This window comes from Bos javanicus, chromosome 27 (assembly GCF_032452875.1).
Source record: "Bos javanicus breed banteng chromosome 27, ARS-OSU_banteng_1.0, whole genome shotgun sequence".
NCBI classification, from domain to species: Eukaryota; Metazoa; Chordata; class Mammalia; order Artiodactyla; family Bovidae; genus Bos; species Bos javanicus.
The window spans coordinates 38,703,481-38,725,609 of record NC_083894.1 but is presented as its reverse complement, the minus strand read 5'-3'; the positions used below and the strand labels follow the sequence as shown (position 1 = coordinate 38,725,609).

Genomic DNA, 22,129 nt, shown 5'->3' with positions numbered 1-22,129 from the left:
TTGGCCAACTGATGCGAAAAGCCAACTCACTGGAAAAGACCCTGATGCTGGGGAAGATTGAAGGCAAAAGGATAAGGGGGCAGCAGAGGATGAGATGGTCAGGTAGCATCACCATCTCAACAGACACGAATCTGAGCAAACTCTGGGAGATAATGGAGAAGAGAGGAGTTGGGTGTGCTACAGTCCATGGGGTCACAGAGTCGGAAATGACAGTGATTGAACAACAACATAATTGACATACATTAGGTTCAAATATACAACATAATGATTTATTATTTGTAATAAACTCCCTGGTGAGCAAAAATTTCAGTAGAAATAATTTCCCCCTGTTAATACTGTAAACATATCCCTCAACAAAAAACAGCCATATATGACAATCCCACAGCTAATACCCATAGTGGTTGCAACAATTTACATTAGAAAACTGAAAGCTTTTGTTCTAATATCAGGAACAAAACAAGGATGTCCACTCTTACTGTTTTTATTCAACATCATATTGGAATTCCTGGCCAGAGAAATTAGCCAAGAGAAGGAAATAACAGGAATTTAAACTGGAAAAGATGTAAAACTGTCACTACTTGGAGATAACATGATATTATATATAGAAAACCTTAGACTCTACAAAAAAAAAAAAAAAAACTAGTTAAATTTTTAAAACTAGCTTAAAAATTCAATAAAGTTGCAGGATATAAAATCAATATACAAAAATCTGTTCATTTATAAACACTAATAATGAACTATCAGAAAGAAAAATGAAGAAAGCATGACATTTATAATGTCATCTTTAAGAATAAAATGTCTAGGAATACATTTAATGAAGAAAGTGAAAAACCTGTATTATAAGAAACTCATGAAAAGAATGGAAGATGACCAAATAAACTGAAAGACTTTCTATATTCGTGGATTAGAAGAATGAATATCATTAAAGTGTGATATAAAACCCAAAGCAACCTACAGATTCAATGTACTACCTATCAAAATTCCAGTGGCATTTTTCACAGAAATAGAATAAACAATCCTCGACTTCGTGTGGAACTGCAGAAGACCCCAAGTAGCAAAAGCAATTTTGAGAAAGGACAAAAAAGCCAGAGGCATTACGCTCCCTGATTTCAAAGTATATTACAAAGCTGTAGTAATTAAAACCGTATGACAGTGACACAAAAACAGACATCCTGATTAATGGAACAGGACAGAGAGCCAGAGTAAGCCCACACACGTACGGCCAACCGACTTGTGACAAAGGAGCCTTGACTATACAGCGGGGCAAGGACAGTCTCTTCAATAAATGGTGTAAGGACAACTGAACAGCCACATGCAGAAGAATGGACCTGGACAATGATTTACACCAGACGCAACATTTAACTCCAAGTGGATTAAAGATCTGAATGTAAGACCTAAAACCATAACACTCCTAGAAGAAAACATAGGCAGTAACTCCTTGATGTTGGTCTTGGTGATGATTTTTTAGATTTGACACTAAAAGTAAAGGCAACAAAAGCTAAAGCAAATCAGTGAGATTGCTGAAACCAAAAAGCTTCTGCACAGAAAAGGAAACCATCAAAACGAAAAAGCCATGCACCAAACGGGAGAAAATACCTGCCAACCGTATGTCCAGTGAGGAGTCAGTATCTAAAATATACCGTGAATTCACACAACCCAATCACAAAGAAACAAAGAATTCAATTAAAATATGGGCAGGGAATCCGAATAGACTTTTTTTTTTTTCAAAGAGGACACAGAGATGACCAACAGGCAAACGAAAATCTAAAAAAATGAAAATATACTCAGTATCACTAATCTTCAAGGAAATGTAAATCAGAACCAGAGTGAGACATCACTTGAGACCTGTCAGAATGGCTATTATCAAAAGAAAAGAAATAACAAGTGGTGGCAGAGATGTGGAGAAAGGGAACACTTGTGCCCTGCTGGTGGGAATGCTAACTGACGCAGCCACTACAGAAAACAGTATGGAGTTCCTGAGAAAAATTAAAACTAGAACTCTCAGATGATCCTGCAATTCCACGTCTGGGTATTTATTGAAGGAAACAAAAACACTAATTATAACATATATTGAAAAGACGCATGGACCCCTATGTGTACTGCAGCATTATTTATAATATTTATAATATTGAAGACACAGAAACAATGCATATGCCCATGAATGGATAAAAACTACTCTCTCTCTCTCCCCGTGTGTGTGTGTGTGTGTGTGCGCACGTGCGCATGTGCACACGTGTGTGGTCAGCCATGTCTGACTCTTTATGACCCCATGGACTGTAGTCTGTCAGGCTCCTCTGTCCATGGAATTTTCCAGCCAAGAATACTGGAGTGAGTTGCCATTTCCAACAGGGATTGAACCCATTTCTCCTGTGTCTCCTGTGATGGCAGATGGATTCTTTACCACTGAGTCACCTGGAAAACCATACACACACGCACACACCAGAAAATAATTCACCCATAAAAAATGAAATCTCACCATGTGCAACAAGATGGATGAACTTTCTGCATATTATTCTAAGTGAAATGAATCAGAAGGATGAATACCATGTGATATCATATCATGGAAACTGAAACAAAACAAAACCACACAAAACCGCAAGTTCTTACAGAAAAAAGATAAGTAGGATTGGCCAAAGGGTGCGTAGGGACTGGGGACTGGGAGAAATGAGCAAAGGGGGCTGAAAGGTACAACCTTCCAGCCCTAACATAAATGTCATGGGGAGGTATGTGCCACATGGTGACTAGAGTTAATGATACTGTATTGCATATTCGAAAGCTTGCTAACAGAGTAGATTTTAAAAGTCCTCATTGCAAGAAAAAAAATATTTTATAGACTAAGGTGATGGGTTTTTAACTAGAGTTATAACAGGGATCATTTCACGATGCATGTAAAGACCAAATCATTGTAGTTCTGAAACTAATGTAATATTATATGTCAGTCACACCTCAATTTAACAAAAAAACCTGTGAATATATCCTAATGAGTTAATTTGAATATCAAGTCTAAACGCTGGTCCAATATCAAAACCTGACTAAGCCTCATCAGTAAGCAGGTCACATGGACGAGTGCAGGAGCCAGGGAGAGACACCCCAAGGGGCAGGGGACCCCTAGCTATAGCCCGGCTTTACCCAGGTAGGCATGTGGGTTCACCGTGGCTGGCTCTGGTTGTTTTTCAGAAGTAGCTAGAAGTATAAATTATACAAGGCTCACGAACTTTCAAGTGCGATAACAAAAAGAGCAACAACAACAACACCTCACCGTGGGCGAGAGTAAACGTGTGTTATACAACAGGACGTCAGGGCTGAAGACCACTGTAGGCAGAGTAACCGTGTTATCCAACAGGTCATCGGGGCTGAAGCCCACTGCAGGCAGAGTAACCGTGTGTTATCCAACAGGACGTCAGGGCTGAAGCCCACTGCGGGCAGACTAACCGTGTTATCCAACAGGACGTCGGGGCTGAAGCCCACTGCGGGCAGAGTAACCGTGTGTTATCCAACAGGACGTCAGGGCTGAAGCCCACTGTGGGCAGACTAACCGTGTTATCCAACAGGACGTCGGGGCTGAAGCCCACTGTGGGCAGACTAACTGTGTTATCCAACAGGACGTCGGGGCTGAAATTCAGATAGGAATGAAATTATTAGAAGACTGCAGGGAAGGAACAACAGGAGTCCTAGATAGAGAACAGATAATAGCAAAATGTCCTGGTTTGTGATTGGAAACTGACACTTTGAGTATGTGATCCTTCACTTGGAGATATTTCTGTACCTCTGTGATAATGTTCAAGCCATTTCTCAGTACTGATGCCCCAGTGATGATGATAATACAGCTGTCTATGAGGCTGTGTTTCGTGAGGCACCGAGCTAAGAGAGCTGCTTCCATTTAATCTCACAGCAACTGTATTAATGCGGTATTATTATCCCTACTCTTTGAAATGACACACCTAACTCTCTTAATGGTTAAGTAATCCTGTCGAAGATCACACAGCAGAGCTGAGGGCCTGAAGCCAGTCTGTGCCTGCACTTGCCCCAATCACAATGCAACACTGACATATACATACATATTGCAGCACAGAATATATGCAGTATACATGTAATGCTTTCAGTTCAGTTCAGTTCAGTCGCTCAGTCATGTCTGACTCTTTGCGACCCCATGAATTGCAGCACGCCAGGCCTCCCTGTCCATCACCAACTCCCGGAGTTCACTCAGACTCACATCCATCGAGTTGGTGATGCCATCCAGCTGTCTCATCCTCTGTCATCCCCTTCTCCTCCTGCCCCCAACCCCTCCCAGCATCAGGGTCTTTTCCAATGAGTCAACTCTTCGCATGAGGTGGCCAAAGTACTGGAGTTTCAGCTTCAGCATCATTCCTTCCAAAGAACACCCAGGACTGATCTCCTTCACAATGGACTGGCTGGATCTCCTTGCAGTTCAAGGGACTCTCAAGAGGCTTCTCCAACACCACAGTTCAAAATCATCAATTCTTCGGTGCTCAGCTTTCTTCACAGTCCAACTCTCACATCCATACATGACCACAGGAAAAACCATAGCCTTGACTAGACGGACCTTTGTTGGCAAAGTAATATCTCTGCTTTTCAATACGCCATCTAGGTTGTTCATAACTTTTCTTCCAAGGAGTAAGCGTATTTTAATTTCATGGCTGCAGTCACCATCTGCAGTGATTTTTGGAGCCCCCAGAAATAAAGTCTGACACTGTTTCCACTGTTTCCCCATCTATTTCCCATGAAGTGATGGGACCGGATGCCATGATCTTCGTTTTCTGAATGCTGAGCTTTAAGCCAACTTTTTCACTGTCCTCTTTCACTTTCATCAAGAGGCTTTTTAGTTCCTCTTCACTCTCTGCCATAAGGGTGGTGTCATCTGCATATCTGACGTTATTGATATTTCTTCCGGCATCTTGATTCCAGCTTGTGCTTCTTCCAGCCCAGCGTTTCTCATGATGCACTCTGCATAGAAGTTAAATAAGCAGGGTGACAATATACAGCCTTGACGTACTCCTTTTCTTATTTGGAACCAGTCTGTTTTCCATGTCAGTTCTTACTGTTGCTTCCTGACCTGTATATAGGTTTCTCAAGAGGCAGGTCAGGTGGTCTGGTATTCCCATCTCTTTCAGAATTTTTCAGTTTGTTGTGATCCACACAGTCAAAGGCTTTGGCATAGTCAAGAAAGCAGAAATAGATGTTTTTCTGGAACTCTCTTGCTTTTGCCATGATCCAGAGGATGTTGGCAATTTGATCTCTGGTTCCTCTGCCTTTTCTAAAACCAGCTTGAACATCAGGAAGTTCACGGTTCACATATTGCTGAAGCCTGGCTTGGAGAATTTTGAGCATTACTTTACTAGCGTGTGAGATGAGTGCAATTGTGCAGTAGTTTGAGCATTCTTTGGCATTGCATTTTCTTTGGGATTGGAATGAAAACAGACCTTTTCCAGTCCTGTGGCCACTGCTGAGTTTTCCAAATTTGCTGGCATATTGAGTGCATTGCCAAATTCAGACTTAAATTGAAGAAAGTAGGGAAAACCACTAGACCATTCAGGTATGACCTAAATCAAATCCCATATGATTATGCAGTGGAAGTGAGAAATAGATTTAAGGGACTAGATCTGATAGATAGAGTGCCTGATGAACTATGGACGGAGGTTCGTGACATTGTACAGGAGACAGGGATTAAGACCATCCCCATGGAAAAGAAATGCAAAAAAGCAAAATGGCTATCTGAGGAGGCCTTACAAATAGCTGTGAAAAGAAGAGAAGCGAAAAGCAAAGGAGAAAAGGAAAGATATAAGCGTCTGAATGCAGAGTTCCAAAGAATAGCAAGAAGAGATAAGAAAGCCTTCCTCAGTGATCAATGCAAAGAAATAGAGGAAAACAACAGAATGGGAAAAACTAGAGATCTCTTCAAGAAAATTAGAGATACCAAGGGAACATTTCATGCAAAGATGGGCTCGATAAAGGACAGAAATGGTATGGACCTAACAGAAGCAGAAGATATTAAGAAGAGATGGCAAGAATACACAGAAGAACTGTACAAAAAATATCTTCATGACCCAGATAATCACGATGGTGTGATCACTGACCTAGAGCCAGACATCCTGGAATGTGAAGTCAAGTGGGCCTTAGAAAGCATCACTACGAACAAAGCTAGTGGAGGTGATGGAATTCCAGTTGAGCTATTTCAAATCCTAAAAGATGATGCTGTGAAAGTGCTGCACTCAATATGCCATAGCCTTTTACTTTCAATTATATGAGCTCAGGACTTGTTATTCAGCTCATTTAAAAGTGATGTTTTCACCAGGAAAGATATCCATGATCCTACGTTCTTAGCTGAAAAAACTTAGATGTGCGGCGCGCCTGTGCTGACGGTCAGCCCTCCCACCTCCTCTGACCTGCCGTGTGTCTGTCATCTGTGTCGTCAACTGCCCAGGGGCATGCCTGCTTGACCTGCACTTACTGTAGGGCTCCAGGGTACAGTAACCAGGACAAACATTTTATCCTAACAAGTGCTTGGTAGGCCAGTGGAAAGTAATTGTTATAACTACTACACAATGATAAGATTCATTTTTTTCTATAATAGTGTTGTATATAGTGTATTATAAGGACTTAAACAGAACAGTACTTTTTATAACTATTAGAAGACCAGTTCTTGTTTGCCACATGAATAGTAAAATATAACTTAACAGTTGTAACACTGGTAATGATCTTGCATAAATAAATCTCTTAAAACTATTTACTTGGGACTTCCTGACAGTCTGGTGGTTAAGAATTCACTTCCAATGCAGGGAGCTCAGATTTGATCCCTGACTGGGAACTAAGATCCCACATGCCCTGTGGTATGGTCAGAAAGTTTTGAATAAACAAATAAAATAGATACGCAACAAAGATTTTTTTTTTTTAAAGAAGCATACATCTTGAAAAAGAGAAAAAGTTATTTACTCATTCAGTCATATATTCAAAGTCAGCTGAGTCTCTACTACCTGTCAGGTGGTCAGGTCATCAGATATTAACACGGGTACTGAAAGCCTAGTGTGAACAATGTGGGCATAAAACTTAGATTCAGTGAGGGTATAAACAGAGAAGAATAAGAAAACAAAAAGATAAAAAATGATTCTCTCATTTTCTGGGAGGTTGCCAGATAATTATAAAGTGAAGTCAGTCAGTTGTGTCCGACTCTTTGCGACCCTGTGGATTGTAGCCCACCAGGCCCCTCCATCCATGGGATTCTCCAGGCAAGAATCCTGCAGTGGGTTGCCATTTCCTTCTCCAGGGGATCTTTCCGACCCAGGGATCGAACCCAGATCTCCTGCATTGCAGGCAGATGCTTTAACCTCTGAGCCAGAATAATTACAACGTAATTACAAATAAGGTAACTCAAAAAGTAGCTTTAGACGAGATAGCTAAAAAAGCCTCCCTGCAAGGAAACTGAGAGAGAGAGCAGCCTTGGGGCAAGACAGGGAGGTCGCTCCAGTGTCGCTGAGCCGGGTGGGTCTGGGGGCCAAGGATGCCCACGTGGCCAGGGCACCGGGGCCGGGCGGGGGTAGTGCTGTGGGCAAAGAGGTGTCAGGTCACACACGGTTTTCAACCAGAGAACAAGGGTCATTTCTGTGTGTGCTGCACAACCACTGGAGGATTTTAGCAGGAGGGTGACCTGCTCTATTCGTGCACTTAAAGGTCCCCCAGGCACTGAATGGGGGGAAGGACTGAAGAGAGCAATGGGAGCTGTAGTGAGACCGGGGGGTCTGGTGAGGCTGGTGTGACTGGGCCTGGGGGGCCGGCATGCACACTGGGCGTGCTTCAGATCGTCTCCCTAAACTGCGAGAGAAGGATGCCCCGTTTTCAAATACCTCAAGCACAAATAAAAAACTGGGTGAGGCAGTTTCAACAGGGGCACCAGAGATAGACTGCTATCCATTAGTATTTGAGTCGTTTAAGCTAAAATTACGGGAGGTGTATTAGAATATATTGCTAAAGGAACAAAGGTGCAAAGCAGTCTGTTTGCCATGCTCCCACTTTGTGCAAAAAATGTAAACGCATGTGCTCTCACAATGCTTCTGAAAAGATACAGAAGAAACCCCTGCCTGCGATTTCCTGTGTAGAAGACAACTGGGGGAACAAGGCGGGAGAGAGAATTCTCAGTGAACAAGCTGCTGTTCTATTTGAATGTTTACCACACCACGGATGCTTTACTTCTTCAACTAAAAACCTAGTTGTTGTTCAGTTGCTAAGTCATGTCTGACTCTTTGCAACCCCATGGACTGCAGCATGCCAGGATCCTATGTCTGCCATTATTTCCCAGAATTTGCTCAAACTCATGTCCATCGAGTCGGTGATGCCATCCAACCATCTCATTCTCTGTCGCCCCTTCTCCTCCTGCCCTCAATCTTTCCCAGCCTCAGGGTCTTTCGGATGAGTTAGCATCAGGTGGCCAAAGTATTGGAGCTTCAACTTTAGCATCAGATTATGAGGGCTATTCCATTCTTGCCCACAGTAGTAGGTGTGATGGTCATCTGAATTAAATTCGCCCATTCCTGTCCATTTTAGTTCACTTAGATGTCGATGTTCAATCTTGCCATCTCCTGTGTTTGACCACGTCCAACTTACCTTGATTCATGGACCTAACATTTCAGGTTCCTATGCAACACTGTTCTTCACAGCATCGGACTTTACTTCCACCACCAGACACACCCACACCTGAGCCCTGTTGCCGCTTTGGCCCAGCCGCGGCATTCTTACTGGAGCTATTAGCAAGTGCCCTCCGTTCTTCCCCAGTAGCATACTGGACACCTTCCAACCTAGAGGACTCCTCTTCTGGTGTTGTATCTTTCTGCCTTTTCATACTGTTATGGGATTCTCCAGGCAAGAATACTGGAGTGGGTTGCCATTTCCTTCTCCAGTGGACCACGTTTTGTTAGAACTCTTCACTATGACCCGTCCACCTTGGGTGGCCCTGCGTGGCATGGCTCATACCTTCACTGCGTTATACAAGCCCGTTCGCCACAACAAGGCTCTGATACATGAAGAGGAAAAACCTAGATGATACTATATTTTGTACTCTTTGCATGTGTGATCAAGCCTCTCCCTCTCTTTAGTCTCCGCAAGGCCTCATAGATTGTCTTGACCACAGCATGTGTTTTAAGAACCGGTGTTGAGACGACAAGAGCTTGGTGGTGCTGACCCTGACACTGTGATTATGATGGGAGGCTAAGCGCAGAGCAAGGAACAATGGACCAGAACCAGGGCAGTGCATCAAACCGGCCCCTTCCATCAGCTGTGTTTGGTTGGCTTTGGTTGCTTCATCTGTGAAAATAAGATAGCAACAATCTACCTCACAGAATCATGAGGATGAAATGAAACCGTCAGCATGAAAACATCTGCACTTTGTAAAGCGACACATAAGTGAGAGGGATGTTGCTCCGTGCAGCTGGTGCCTGTCCCACTCAGCTTTACACAACACAGAGTAAGTACCTAGAATCCATCGGTTCCATTTCCCACCCCGGACACACGGGGCCTGGGGTGATCACTTACTTTGAATCAAATCGGCAAGTTGATATCACAGACAGATATGCCAGAAACCCACGTTCACTGAGCAGTTAGCAAGTGCCGGGATCTGTGCATTGTATTACACTGTGTACTCTTCACTACCACCCAGGGTACTATTCCCACTTTACAGAGGCTGGGGGAGGGGAGCGCGGGCAGATAGCATAAAGACAGCGTTAGTAGGTGGGAGGTTGTAAAGTCTTTTAAATTTTTTCCAAAATATAATTCCAAAGCCTTTAAAATTTTGTCCTTGACCTTTTTTTCCCTGAAAAATCTAGGCTTTCATTTCCTGTCTCCGCTTCAAGACAGAGGAACTAGTCTCAGTTATATAATTCTTTTTCCAAAACCTAGAACAACAGGGGTACAAACCTCTGACCACTCAGGCTAGAAGACTCTCCTCCCAAGAGAACTCCAGTCTGGACAGCGAACACCGCTTTGCAGTGCCAGTCCCACTTCAGACGTGCCAGGCCGGGTGTCTGACAAGCGAGAAGACACCATCCAGACAGACGACATTTATTGAGCTGTGACATGCTGAGCACTTATGTTATTATTTAACACTCTACAACCTATGAAACGCCTGATTTACTCAATTTCAGCGAGATCAATGCTCTAGGAGTAGGCACATTGCTGCCAGCAGCAGGATGCCAGTTACATGTGAACTTCAGATAAACAAGGACTTACTTTCTTCAAGCATAAGTATGTCCCCAGACTTTGCATGAGACATCCAAGCTGGCGCTAGTGGTAAAGAATCCACCTGCCAATGCAGGAGACGCAGGAGACACAGGACACGCAAGTTCAATCCATGGGTTGGGAAGATCCTCCGGAGGAGAAAGTGCAACCCACTCCAGTATTCTTGTCTGGAAAACCCCACGGACAGAGGAGCCTAGAGGACTAGAGTCCATGGAGTCGCAGAGAGTCAGACACATCTGAGCATATACAGCATATATGCATATACATGTGTGTGTGTATATGTGTGTGTGTGTGTGTGTGTGCAGCTGTGTGTGTGTGTGTGTGTGTGTGTGTGTGTGTGTGTGTGTGTGTGTGTGTGTGTGTGTGTGTGTGTGTGTGTATGTGTGTGTGTATATATGTGTGTGTGTATATGTGTGTATGCAGCTGTGTGTGTATACACACACACATACACTAAACATTACTTATTACTTATCTGAAATTCAAGTTTAATTGAGCATTTCATATTTTCTATTTGCTGAATCTGGCAAATCTCCACAGTGAAAGAGTCCCGGCAGTAAAGTTGGAACTCACACAGAGGCCTAGCTACCTCCAGAGCCCAGGTTTTTATTCCCTGCTTTACACTCGTGTCCTTCCCAAGATGGACTTGCCGTGACTATACCAAAACCCTGCTGGGAAGAGGACCACAAGCAGAATTCATTGAAGTCCAAATGGAAAGATTATACTATATATTCTGAAAAGACCCTCATCTTCAAACCAATGTGGGCATTAAAAACTAATGTTCTTTCTCCCTCAAACTCCCTCCCCTCCAAGCTGCCACATAACATTGAGTAGAATTCCATGTGCTCTACTAGAGGTCCTTGTTGCGTATCCATGTAAAACATAGCAGTGCATACATGTCCGTCCCAAACCCCCTGACTATCCCTTCCCCCTAGATTACTGCTGAATCCCTTCACTATTCACCTGAAAGTATCACAGCATTGTTTCTTAATCAGCTATATCCCAAAACAAAATAAAAAGTTAAAAAAACACAAAAACTAATGTTCAAAAACATTATGTAGGTGTGATTTAATGTAGTAATCCTTAAAGCCTGATAGCTTGCAGAGAGTTAATGTAATGATAGTCTTCTTCCATAAGAGTTTAGGTTAATATCCAAAGTATTCTTCAGCATCTGTAACTATACTCTGATCTGTTAAAGTACCATGATTTACAAATTCATTGCCCTCACAGCCATCTCCTGATTTTACTTTAATTCTTATACTTTAACTATGCTGGAAGAAGCACAAGCTGGAATCAAGATTGCTGGGAGAAATATCAATAACGTCAGATATGCAGATGACACCACCCTTATGGCAGAAAGTGAAGAAGAACTGAAGAGCCTCTTGATGAAAGTGAGAGTGAAAAAGTTGGCTTAAAGCCAACGAAGATCATGGCATCCAGTCCCATCACTTCATGACAAATAGATGTGGAAACAGTGATAGACTTTATTTTTGGGGGCTCCAAAATCACTGCAGATGGTGACTGCAACCATGAAATTAAAAGATGATTACTCCTTGGAAGGAAAGTTATGTCCAACCTAGATAGCATATTCAAAAGCAGGGACGTTACTTTGCCAACAAAGGTCCATCTAGTCAAGGCTATGGTTTTTCCAGTGGTCATGTATGGATGTGAGAGTTGGACTATAAATAAAGCTGAGTGCTGAAGAATTGATGCTTTTGAATTCTGGTGTTGGAGAAGACTCTTGAGAGTCCCTTGGACTGCAAGGAGATCCAACCAGTCCATCCTAAAGGAGATCAGTCCTGGGTGTTCATTGGAAGGACTGATGTTGAAGCTGAAACTCCAATACTTTGGCCACCTGATGCGAAGAGCTGACTCACTGGAAAAGACCCTGATGCTGGGAAAGATTGAGGGCAGGAGGAGAAGGGGACAACAGAGGATGAGATGGTTGGATGGCATCACCGACTCGATGGACATGGGTTTGGGTGAACTCCAGCAGTTGGTGATGGACAGGGAGGCCTGGCGTGCTACAGTTCATGGGGTTGCAAAGAGTTGGACATGACTGAGCGACTGAACTGAACTAATCCTCGGATTTACTTCTCAAAAACTTGTCTGGATTTTGGATAGCCAAGCCATGCTTTTGAGAAAAATGTAACAATAACCAATATTTTCAAAGAGGATTCTGGATGGTACTGGCCAGATCTGCGGCTGGACCCCTTGCTGGTGAGCCTCACTTTTTGGGAAGTGGCAGGCACGCACCATAGTGCAGGAAGCTTCATCATTTTCAAACATAAAGAAAATATAAATTCTAAGTGACCTCGTAAATTACATGCAGTATGTTTTTAAACGCTTGAGAAAATGATCAATTATATTTAACAATTATGGACATGATGATAAAGTTAATGTATGCAGTTTAAAAACTGCTGAGTAACATGGAGAGTTCTTTTTATAATTGGCTTGTAAAAATGATTCCTGGGGGACTGTGACATTTAGGTAGAACCCCAGGCATGGCATTTGTTCTCTGTCATTTCCATGCATTAGACAAAGTAATGAAGACAAACCAAATGGAAATAGATTTCATCCAAAACAATCAATACAGGCAAATTAAATAATCTAATGTACTGGCTACCAGGCTTTGGGATTCCACGAATAGGAAAATTTTCAAAAGAGGTTTGGAAACCCACCTAGAACTGCAGGATTTTTATTAAAACAAAAGACATCTTCTATGGAAATTATTCCATAAAAATAAGTAACAAGGGCAACCTCAAGACAATGCACTGTTTCCCAAGAAAGGACCGTATTTTAACATTTCCATTACAGAGTGAAAATTCTGGCAGCAACCAGCAGAATATGGTCTAGTCCTATAACTGCTAGAATATAGTTTCTGGGGAAAGATGTGCTTTTCAAAAAAGAAGTCCCTTTTCATGTGTTTGTTAGCCATCATCACTCATTATCAGAGAAATGCAAATCAAAACCACTATGAGGTACCATTTCACACCAGTCAGAATGGCTGCGATCCAAAAGTCTACAAATAATAAATGCTGGAGAGGGTGTGGAGAAAAGAGAACCCTCTTACACTGTTGGTGGGAATGCAAACTAGTACAGCCACTATGGAGAACAGTGTGGAGATTCCTTAAAAAACTGGAAATAGAACTGCCTTATGATCCAGCAATCCCACTGCTGGGCATACACACTGAGGAAACCAGAAGGGAAAGAGACACGTGTACCCCAATGTTTATCGCAGCACTGTTTATAATAGCCAGGACATGGAAGCAACCTAGATGTCCATCAGCAGATGAATGGATAAAGAAAGCAGTGGTACATATACACAATGGAGTATTACTCAGCCATTAAAAAGAATACATTTGAATCAGTTCTAATGAGGTGGATGAAACTGGAGCCTATTATACAGAGTGAAGTAAGCCAGAAGGAAAAACATAAATACAGTATACTAACGCATATATATGGAATTTAGAAAGATGGTAACAATAACCTGGTGTACGAGATAGCAAAAGAGACACTGATGTATAGAACAGTCTTATGGACTCCGTGGGAGAGGGAGAGGGTGGGAAGATTTGGGAGAGTGACATTGAAACATGTAGAATATCATGTAAGAAACGAGTTGCCAGTCCAGGTTCAATGCGCAATACTGGATGCTTGGGGCTGGTGCACTGGGACGACCCAGAGGGATGGTGTGGGGAGGGAGGAGGGAGGAGGGTTCAGGATGGGGAACACATGTATGCCTGTGGTGGATTCATTTTGATATTTGGCAAAACTAATACAATTACGTAAAGTTTAAAAATAAAATAAAATTTAAAAAAATAAAAATAAAAAATAAAAAAAAAGAAGTCCCTGTTATTTGGTATTTGCTAAACACAGAGGTAAGAAACATAAATCATTCTCGTCAATGAAAACTATTCCAGTCTCGTATGTACTCACATATGTTGTCCATTTCACATGTTCATTTTCAAACTTTTATCATTTTCATAATCAAAATTACCAAAAGGCATGCAATGAATGTAATCAGTCCATCCTAAAGGAAATCAGCCCTGAATATTCATTGGAAGGACTGTTGTTGACTCTGAAGCTCCAATACTTTGGCCACCTGATGTGAAGAGCTGACTCACTGGAAAAGACCCTGATGCTGGAAAAGATTGAAGGCAAAAGAGGAAGAAGGCTACAGAGGATGAGATGGTTGGATGGTATCACTAATCAATGGACATGAACTTGGGAAAACTCCAGGAGATAGTGAAGGACAGGGAGGCCTGCCATACTTGAGCTCTTGGGGTCACAAAGAGTTGGACATGACTTAGTGACTAAACAACAACATGTAATGAATAACAATCCTTTGATTTATTTACTTTAGATTTTTGTTATCCAGGGCTAAGCGCTTTCAATTCCTTTTTTGTTTTTCTATTTTGAATATGAACTACTGACCTTCAACTGTGAAACTCTGGAAAACAGCATTTACCTCTCTGTTCTCTCTCTTACACAGTACATTCTTCCTCCCCACTCAATCCCCAATCCTCCCACTAAAATAATATCACAATCACAATTTAGAGGTATAACAATTTTCAGAACCCACCTTGTTATGACTATGCAGATACAATTCACTCTGGAGCTATGCATGCACTTGGCTACACTTGGTTCTTTGTGAACTTTTCGATTTTCCTGAAGTTAATGATCACCTCATTTTGCTGTTGTGGTTGACTTCATGTTCTAAGAGCCTAGAGGAATCACCTCTCCATGCAGCTCTAGTACAACAGCTCTGCAGGAGACAGAAACCCAGCACTTTAGACTGGAGTGGCCCTGCTGGGAGTATCCTGGGGACCCTCCAGTCTGCATTCCAGGCTCAACCGGGGGGTGTCTGTCTCCCGCACAGCTGCTGTTCTAGGCTTCCCTTACTGTCACCCAGGGGTCCCCTCTGTCTCTCTGCCATTAAATTTCCTGTGTGCTTGGTACCATGCCTTCTCTTTTTCAAGTAACTTCAAGTAACATGGGTGAGGAGAGAAGGAAGACACTGCACATTGTGAAATGTGTGTACTTTTCACTTAAGCCTCCTATCTTCAGTGTGGGAATCCCACTCCTGGCCTCAGTTCAGTTCAGTTCAGTCGCTCAGTCATGTCCGACTCTTTGCGACCCCATGGACTGCAGCACCCCAGGCCTCCCTGTCCATCACCAACTCCCGGAGCTTGCTCAAACTCGTGTCCATCAAGTCAGCGATGCCATCCAACCAACTCATCCTCTGCTGTCCCCTTTGACTCCTGCCTTCAGTATTTCCCAGCATCAGGGTCTTTTCCCATGAGTCAGTTCTTTGCATCAGGTGGCCAAAGTATTGGAGTTTCAGCTTCAGCATCAGTCCTCCCAATGACTATTCAGGACTGATTTCCTTTAGGATAGACTGGTTGAATCTCCTTGCTGTCCAAGGGACTTTCAAGAGTCTTCTCCAACACCACAGTTCAAAAGCATCAATTCATCGGCGCTCAGCTTTCTTTATGGCCCAACTCTCACATCCATACATGACTACTGGAAAAACCATAACTTTGACTAGACGGTTCTTTGTTGGCAAAGTAATGTCTCTGCTTTCTAATATGCTATCTAGGTTTTTAATATGCTGTCTACGTTGGTCATAGCTTTTCTTCCAAGGAGCAAGTGTCTTTTAATTTCATGGCTGCAGTCACCATCTACAGTGATTTTGGAGCCCAACTGAGCCTGATTTCCTCAGCCCAGAGTCTCAGAGAGGAGCCTCAGAAGATGGGGGATATGGTCTCTAGGCTCTACAAAGATGCAGGAGGCGTCTAAAGGGTCCAGTTACTAATTTTGGAGGATTTAAAGGGATCCTTCTGTTTGACCCACTGCCCTCAGAAGTGACTCTGATCCCTACACCTTCCTTGTGTCCTATGGGGCTCCCAGGTCTGCAGGCCCTGAGTTTCAGCTCTAGATGCGGTTAACAAGTCTATCTGCTGCACATCCTTTGAATTTTTTGACACCTTGAGAGACTCTGTTTCGCTCCCTGTGGCCTTGAAGATTTACCAGTTCTACTGTCATTTTAGTGGGGGTTATGTAGGCATAGAGATAAAAGCATATTGTTATCTTAAATTTTAAGAGTTACGCTTTTGCAGCATATAAATACCATTTAATCATGATCTCAGAGATCACAGCAGGGGGTTGATGAGGCATACAAAACCCCCTCAAAGCACTGCCCAATCACAATAAAAGCATTCTGCGGAGCCTTTCTATTTTACCTGCTTTTTAGAAAGTGTTCTGAGGAAGAGAACTGTCATAAATCAGAACAAAGCTGGCACTTTATCAGTGCCTCTAAGTGGCAGAAAAGAGCTTCCCTCAAAGCACGTCCCCTGTCTGTCTATTACATCTAGTTAGTTAGCTAGACCTCAACCCTCCTGGTCTGCTTATGCAGCGATGTCTTGGGAGAAAACACTAATAAAAGCTCAACAGGCAGAACTCTCTCGTCACAGCTGCTGGGGTTCCAGCGTCTGGGGGGGCTCTGCTGTCTGCTGTCAGCCCCTTGACACCATCCTTGGGTCCCCAGCTGTGGAGTTGAGGGTGACCCACTACACTGCACCCAAATGCAAGGAGGAGATTATCAACTGTGTTTGGAGGGCTATAGAATCTTATCTGATTTACCAGAATCAAACACAAACGTGGCTTGCCAGATAGGGATATAGGAAAATACTAATGTCTTCAGCTGCCTTGTATGCCTCACATTCTAACACTTCACTGCCAGCTACATCCAATGTCATGTCGGGATGAGCCAGGCTATAAAGACGGCCTCGTCTAGTTACTTCCCTAAAAATTGTGACATGAAGCGTTCGGAATACTCTACCTAGAAAAAACAAATCCCACTGAAATACGATGATCTGTGTGCGAACCCAAAGGTTGTACCATAAGAACATGGCAGATTTTCTCAAAAAGTGAACTGCTTGAGGGATAAGATAAGGCTCAAAAACCTTAACTAAAAGTCCAAGTCCAAGATAGAAGAGAAACTCCCCTAATAAGTGACCTGAGGAGCTACCTTGCTGGCTCCTCATGGTTTCTACACCACTATGGATGAATAAATAGAAAACACGCTCCAAAACATCCCCATTAGTCCTTAAGCGGGATGCAAGCCCTGACATCTAAAGCAGGCCACTGGCACAATCTAACAACACGTTTCAACAAAGGGAGGTGTGGTCCTGGAGAACGGAAGACATCGGTTGCCACGCACGTTCCCACACAAGAGCTCCAGATGGTTAACCTCAGGTTATCACCACGCTACTAACCGATCCGCGTCTTCAGCAAAAACTATCTTAAAAATGCAAGATTTTTGTCTCCCTTAACCCCCGTCTTCACACTATATCATAGATTTTTCTTTTTTCCTTCCCCTTGATTCTGACAGGAGTGTTACACTAGCTTGCCAGGAATGACGGCACAGACCAGCATCTCGTTTACAATGTTCAGATACTGCCTGGAAGCTCTGAAACACTTGCTGAGTACACCATCCCTGGGAGAGGTGTTCAAACAGAAAGGCACGAACACAGCACAGCAAGAATGCGGTGTGACACTGGGATTATCCTAACAACACGGAAACCAAGTCCAAACCACCAGCACCTTGAACAAGTGAGATCTGGGAGACACGAGAATAGTGAAGATCTGCTTTTAATTTCATTCAAGGGTCAACAAGTGTCCCCCCATCATGAGCACAGTTTGCTTAACATCCTAAATAACCATCCTTTAAAAATATTAATTTACCTGGAAGTACTGGCAGGATCAGAGGAATTCAGCAACAACTTGGGCTTATAGAAGGGGGAGGTAGGGGCTGGAAGAAAACCCAAAAAGCAAACCCAACAACAAAAACCAATATCACTGTGCTAGGTTTATAATTTAAAATAAAACTAGAGGTAGTGAAAGTTTCTATTTGGGGGCAAGGCTGACTCAAGTCTTTAAAAGGTTAAACAGCTATTGATAATTATGTAGTCTGCAGAACGACCTTCCAGAAGGCGCCAGGTATTTTAAGACCTCCTTTGAGTAAAGATCACATTAAAACGTCAAAATGTATTTGTTTGGCAGAATCACACCTGAGGGAAAAGCAGAACTTCTTGAATTACAACAAGTGACTCTGGCATGAAGATCATAGAGCCAATATAAGAAAAAGAGAGTCTGGAGACAAAGCTGTTTGTATTTCTGGACAACCAGACTGACTTTGCAAAAGACATGTCTGCTCAGACTCTCTCATGTGCCGAGGTGATAACTAGTAACGGGGGATGTTACTCATATTCTGACCCTAATTCTGACAGCTTAGATCCACCGTCCTTCTGGAAGGATCCAACTGAAGGATGCATCTACAAGGTCAAAAGATGTGCCACTTCCATGTAGGAATAAAAAAATATAAAAAGACATTTGCAGGAAATTTTTCAATTTGAGTAAGGATTTTCCCTATATTATATGAGAACTGCATGTTTGAACAGACAGATATAAATGACCCATTTAACCAGAATCTCCTTCCCAAGGCTCTAAGCCTTAGTCCAAAGAACAAGAAAAGAGCGGGTGAAGAATGACAACAATCCACAAGCCTCTCAAGGAAAATTTCAGGTCCGAAGGGGCACTGTAATGATTTTTTACAGGTTCCTTTGTGCATAGATTTGACTCCCAGAGGGAGAAAGGACGAACGTTTACATCTCCCTCACGACATTAGAGCAAAGGTCCTGCGGAATGGAGAGGACAGGACAGACCGTGCCTTTCATGCCACTGCGGTGTGTTTCACAAAGCCATGAGTTAGGCACTTCTGTTTTCCTTTCATGGCTTTATCGTTAACTCCTAGCACAGGGAGAAGTTTATTCAAAATACATATAAACCCACCTTCCCTGCATCTAACTCAGTCTTTAGGTTCCTTGTTCAGAGGAAGAACCCTCAGCAATGCCCACAAGGTTTCAAAAGTTACCAATGCTCAGCACTAGGGTGTCGTTTCACCAACCCCTGCTCCTCATGGGTATGTGTTGGGAAAGAGAAGTGACCTTTCCAGGGGCACACTGCTAACCAGTGAGCAAAACCCCGGCCAGCCACCCAGACGCTGCCCTCAGCACAAAGCAAATGCTCCCGTTTTCAGCTGGCACCACCCAAAAGACTAGGGGCTTTACTCCGCAGTTTCACTCTTGGAGAAGTTTATTTCTTTGCCGTACTATTGAATAGCTTTAAACAGTTCATTTGAATCCAGGCGATAATCAACCAGAGAACTCCTGCTTTATTCTCCAGCCTCATGCTATTTCTCAAAGAATGCCTCAGGAGCTCAACCTTGCACGTCACATTCACTCACAGCCACAGTGATGTATGGCATAGTTTGGCAAGAGACGTGGAAGGAAAAAAGTGATATTAGCATGAACTTTTACAGATTTCTGTTTTAAGCCTGCTGCTGCTGCTGCTAAGTCACTTTAGTCATGTCCAACTCTGCGCGACCCCACAGACAGCAGCCCACCAGGCTCCCCCGTCTCTGGGATTCTCCAGGCAAGAACACTGGAGTGGGTTGCCATTTCCTCCTCCAATGCATGGAAGTGAAGAGTGAAAGTGAAGTCGCTCAGTCGTGTCCGACTCTTAGCGACCCCTAGGGTTGACTTACTTGAGTTAAAGACTAAGCAATAGTGAAATAATTTCCATTTGAGGTCTAACTGGATCCAGGGGGAAATGTGGAAATAACTGGCAGAGCGGAGGCTTCATCAGCATCATCTTTCACGGCACACACCAAATTCTGCAGTATTTGCCTTTAAGAAATTAATTCCAAAACATTACTTCTGTCAGAAGCGGAGCAACCAGCAGGGCTGACAGCTGGGAGGCCTGCGCTGCCTCCTCGCGGCCTGGAGCCTCGCGAGTGCCTCCCAACAGGCCCTTCCCGGAGAAACAGGCTCCAAGCCGGACTGTGCTGGGACACTTAATGAATGCATTCTCCACACAATGCATACACATTTTTCTAAAGCTTTCAACAAATACGTTAGAGCTCCAACTCTCTGACCAGGGACGACAATGATGTACCGATTCTAGAAATAGCCCAAGTCCCAGAGACACAAAGGTAAACCCCAGGAGCGCAGCACAAGCTGATGGTGCCTTACGGGCTGCTTTTCAGGGGGTGCTGGTATTTCTTCTGATTATTAGATTAGACATCTTGCCTTTTGGGGGACGAAGTCAAGATAATGAAAAAGTGCTATTTACATGATTAGCAGGAAGAAACACTGATTTGATTTTAAGTGCTAAAAAAAAAAAAAAAAAGGCAAGGTGGATGAAATTCTGATTATTAAAGCCTGGGAGTGAAATGAGTACACTGTGGACAGAAGTTCATCCCGGTCTGTATTTATACACATCTGTGATGTAGTCTGGTTCAGTATACTTAGGGTATAAGCCTATAGTGTCGTTCAGTTTGCTTCATGTAGGGAATAAAACATGGCTAGAGAAAGATGAAGTTTCATCTATCTAATTTCCCATTCTAATGACTTTCTAACCACCTACTTCTGGGACTCAATTTTAAAAGACTACATAATCATAATGCTATAAAAATATCTCTTGTGAGGTAGTGGGAACATTCTTGAGTGCACTCTCCAGAACTTCGTATGCCTCAAAAAACATAATTTAAACGAATTTGACTATAATCTCCAAAGCACCATGTGAGGGTGTACAGTTCCACCAGATCTCTCTTAGAGTCTTCATTTCTTGAAATGCTTGCAATACCCACCCCCGCAAAAAAAAATAATGCTTGGCTTTCTCTTGACTAGAATCAAATCAAACAGGAGAACCTGTGCTGTGCAACATACAGAGAGGATAGCACGTCCTTCCATTAGGCATGTATGCCAGACTCCAACACGACAGCATGCAACCAGAGTTCTGGGCAAACACTAGTATCTCCATGCTTACATTATCACTGGGACTGGTGGCAGATGACGATGGTCTGATACTGTAGGTAATGTCCATGTTAAAACCTAAAGGTGCTTCTTAACAATTAGAAGCCAGTCTTAGAGCCTTGTTAAGAATCACATACCTGCCCACATAAATTAAGTTACTTAACAACAGAATAAGCTGTCCAGGTCTGTCTCAGCAGGAAACAGGAGTCATCACACCACAAGAGGTCTCCTAACAGCTCCAGTGGAATCCAATACATCCTCATGCCGGTCACATTAACGCGACAGTGAAGACACATTGCTACCCAAAGCTAGAGCTTTAAAAGGATACAGAGGAGGGGAGAGCTACATTTGAAGACATTCTAACTAGAAAATCTCCTGATGATACATGGGGTTAAAGCCCACTGTGCCACCGTCTAAGGCGGGGGACATTAAGAAGCCAACATGTTTTTTAAAGTTGCATGAGGTATTCCGCCCCCTCCCTCCACCCTGACCATATGGGAGGGGAACTTGTTACTGTTAAAGTCCTTCAGAAGGTAAACGTCACAGACGGGGCCTGGCAGGCACTGTGAGGGGACAGACTGACACTGAGCTCTGCCCTGGAGCATCCCCTGCACACCTCAAACCTCTGAGTCCCCAACAGAACCATCTACAGCTCCAGCCAGAGTTCTGAAATCCCATGATTCCATGATTCCATTTTTAAACCTGTGGAGTGGGAGTGTTTCTGAGTACCCTGCTCACACAGATGGTGGTGGGAAGACTCTCAAGAATATACTGCATGTAGTAAAAGCCCATCTCACTACGTAATCACCCCCTTCACATCTCAGCCGAGCAGAGATGATGTTATCTTACAGACAGTCGCAAAAAGACAAGTGATTCATGGCAGCCAGCATCGGCATCCATGCGTGTAAGGAACATGGGAGAGGACATTCCTCCCCGTTACACACACCTGAGGCTCTGGGCGAGCTCAGGATGGAGTAGAAGAGGACCAGGTCTGCCCTCCACACGCTCAGGGG

At 43.3% G+C, this 22,129-nt stretch overlaps 1 protein-coding gene across 10 annotated transcripts in view; it reads right to left on the bottom strand.

Annotated features, from left to right (window-relative positions):
- Positions 1-22,129, bottom strand: part of PSD3 (pleckstrin and Sec7 domain containing 3) — a 492,806-nt gene that overhangs the window by 135,489 nt on the left and 335,188 nt on the right. The window lies entirely within an intron of this gene.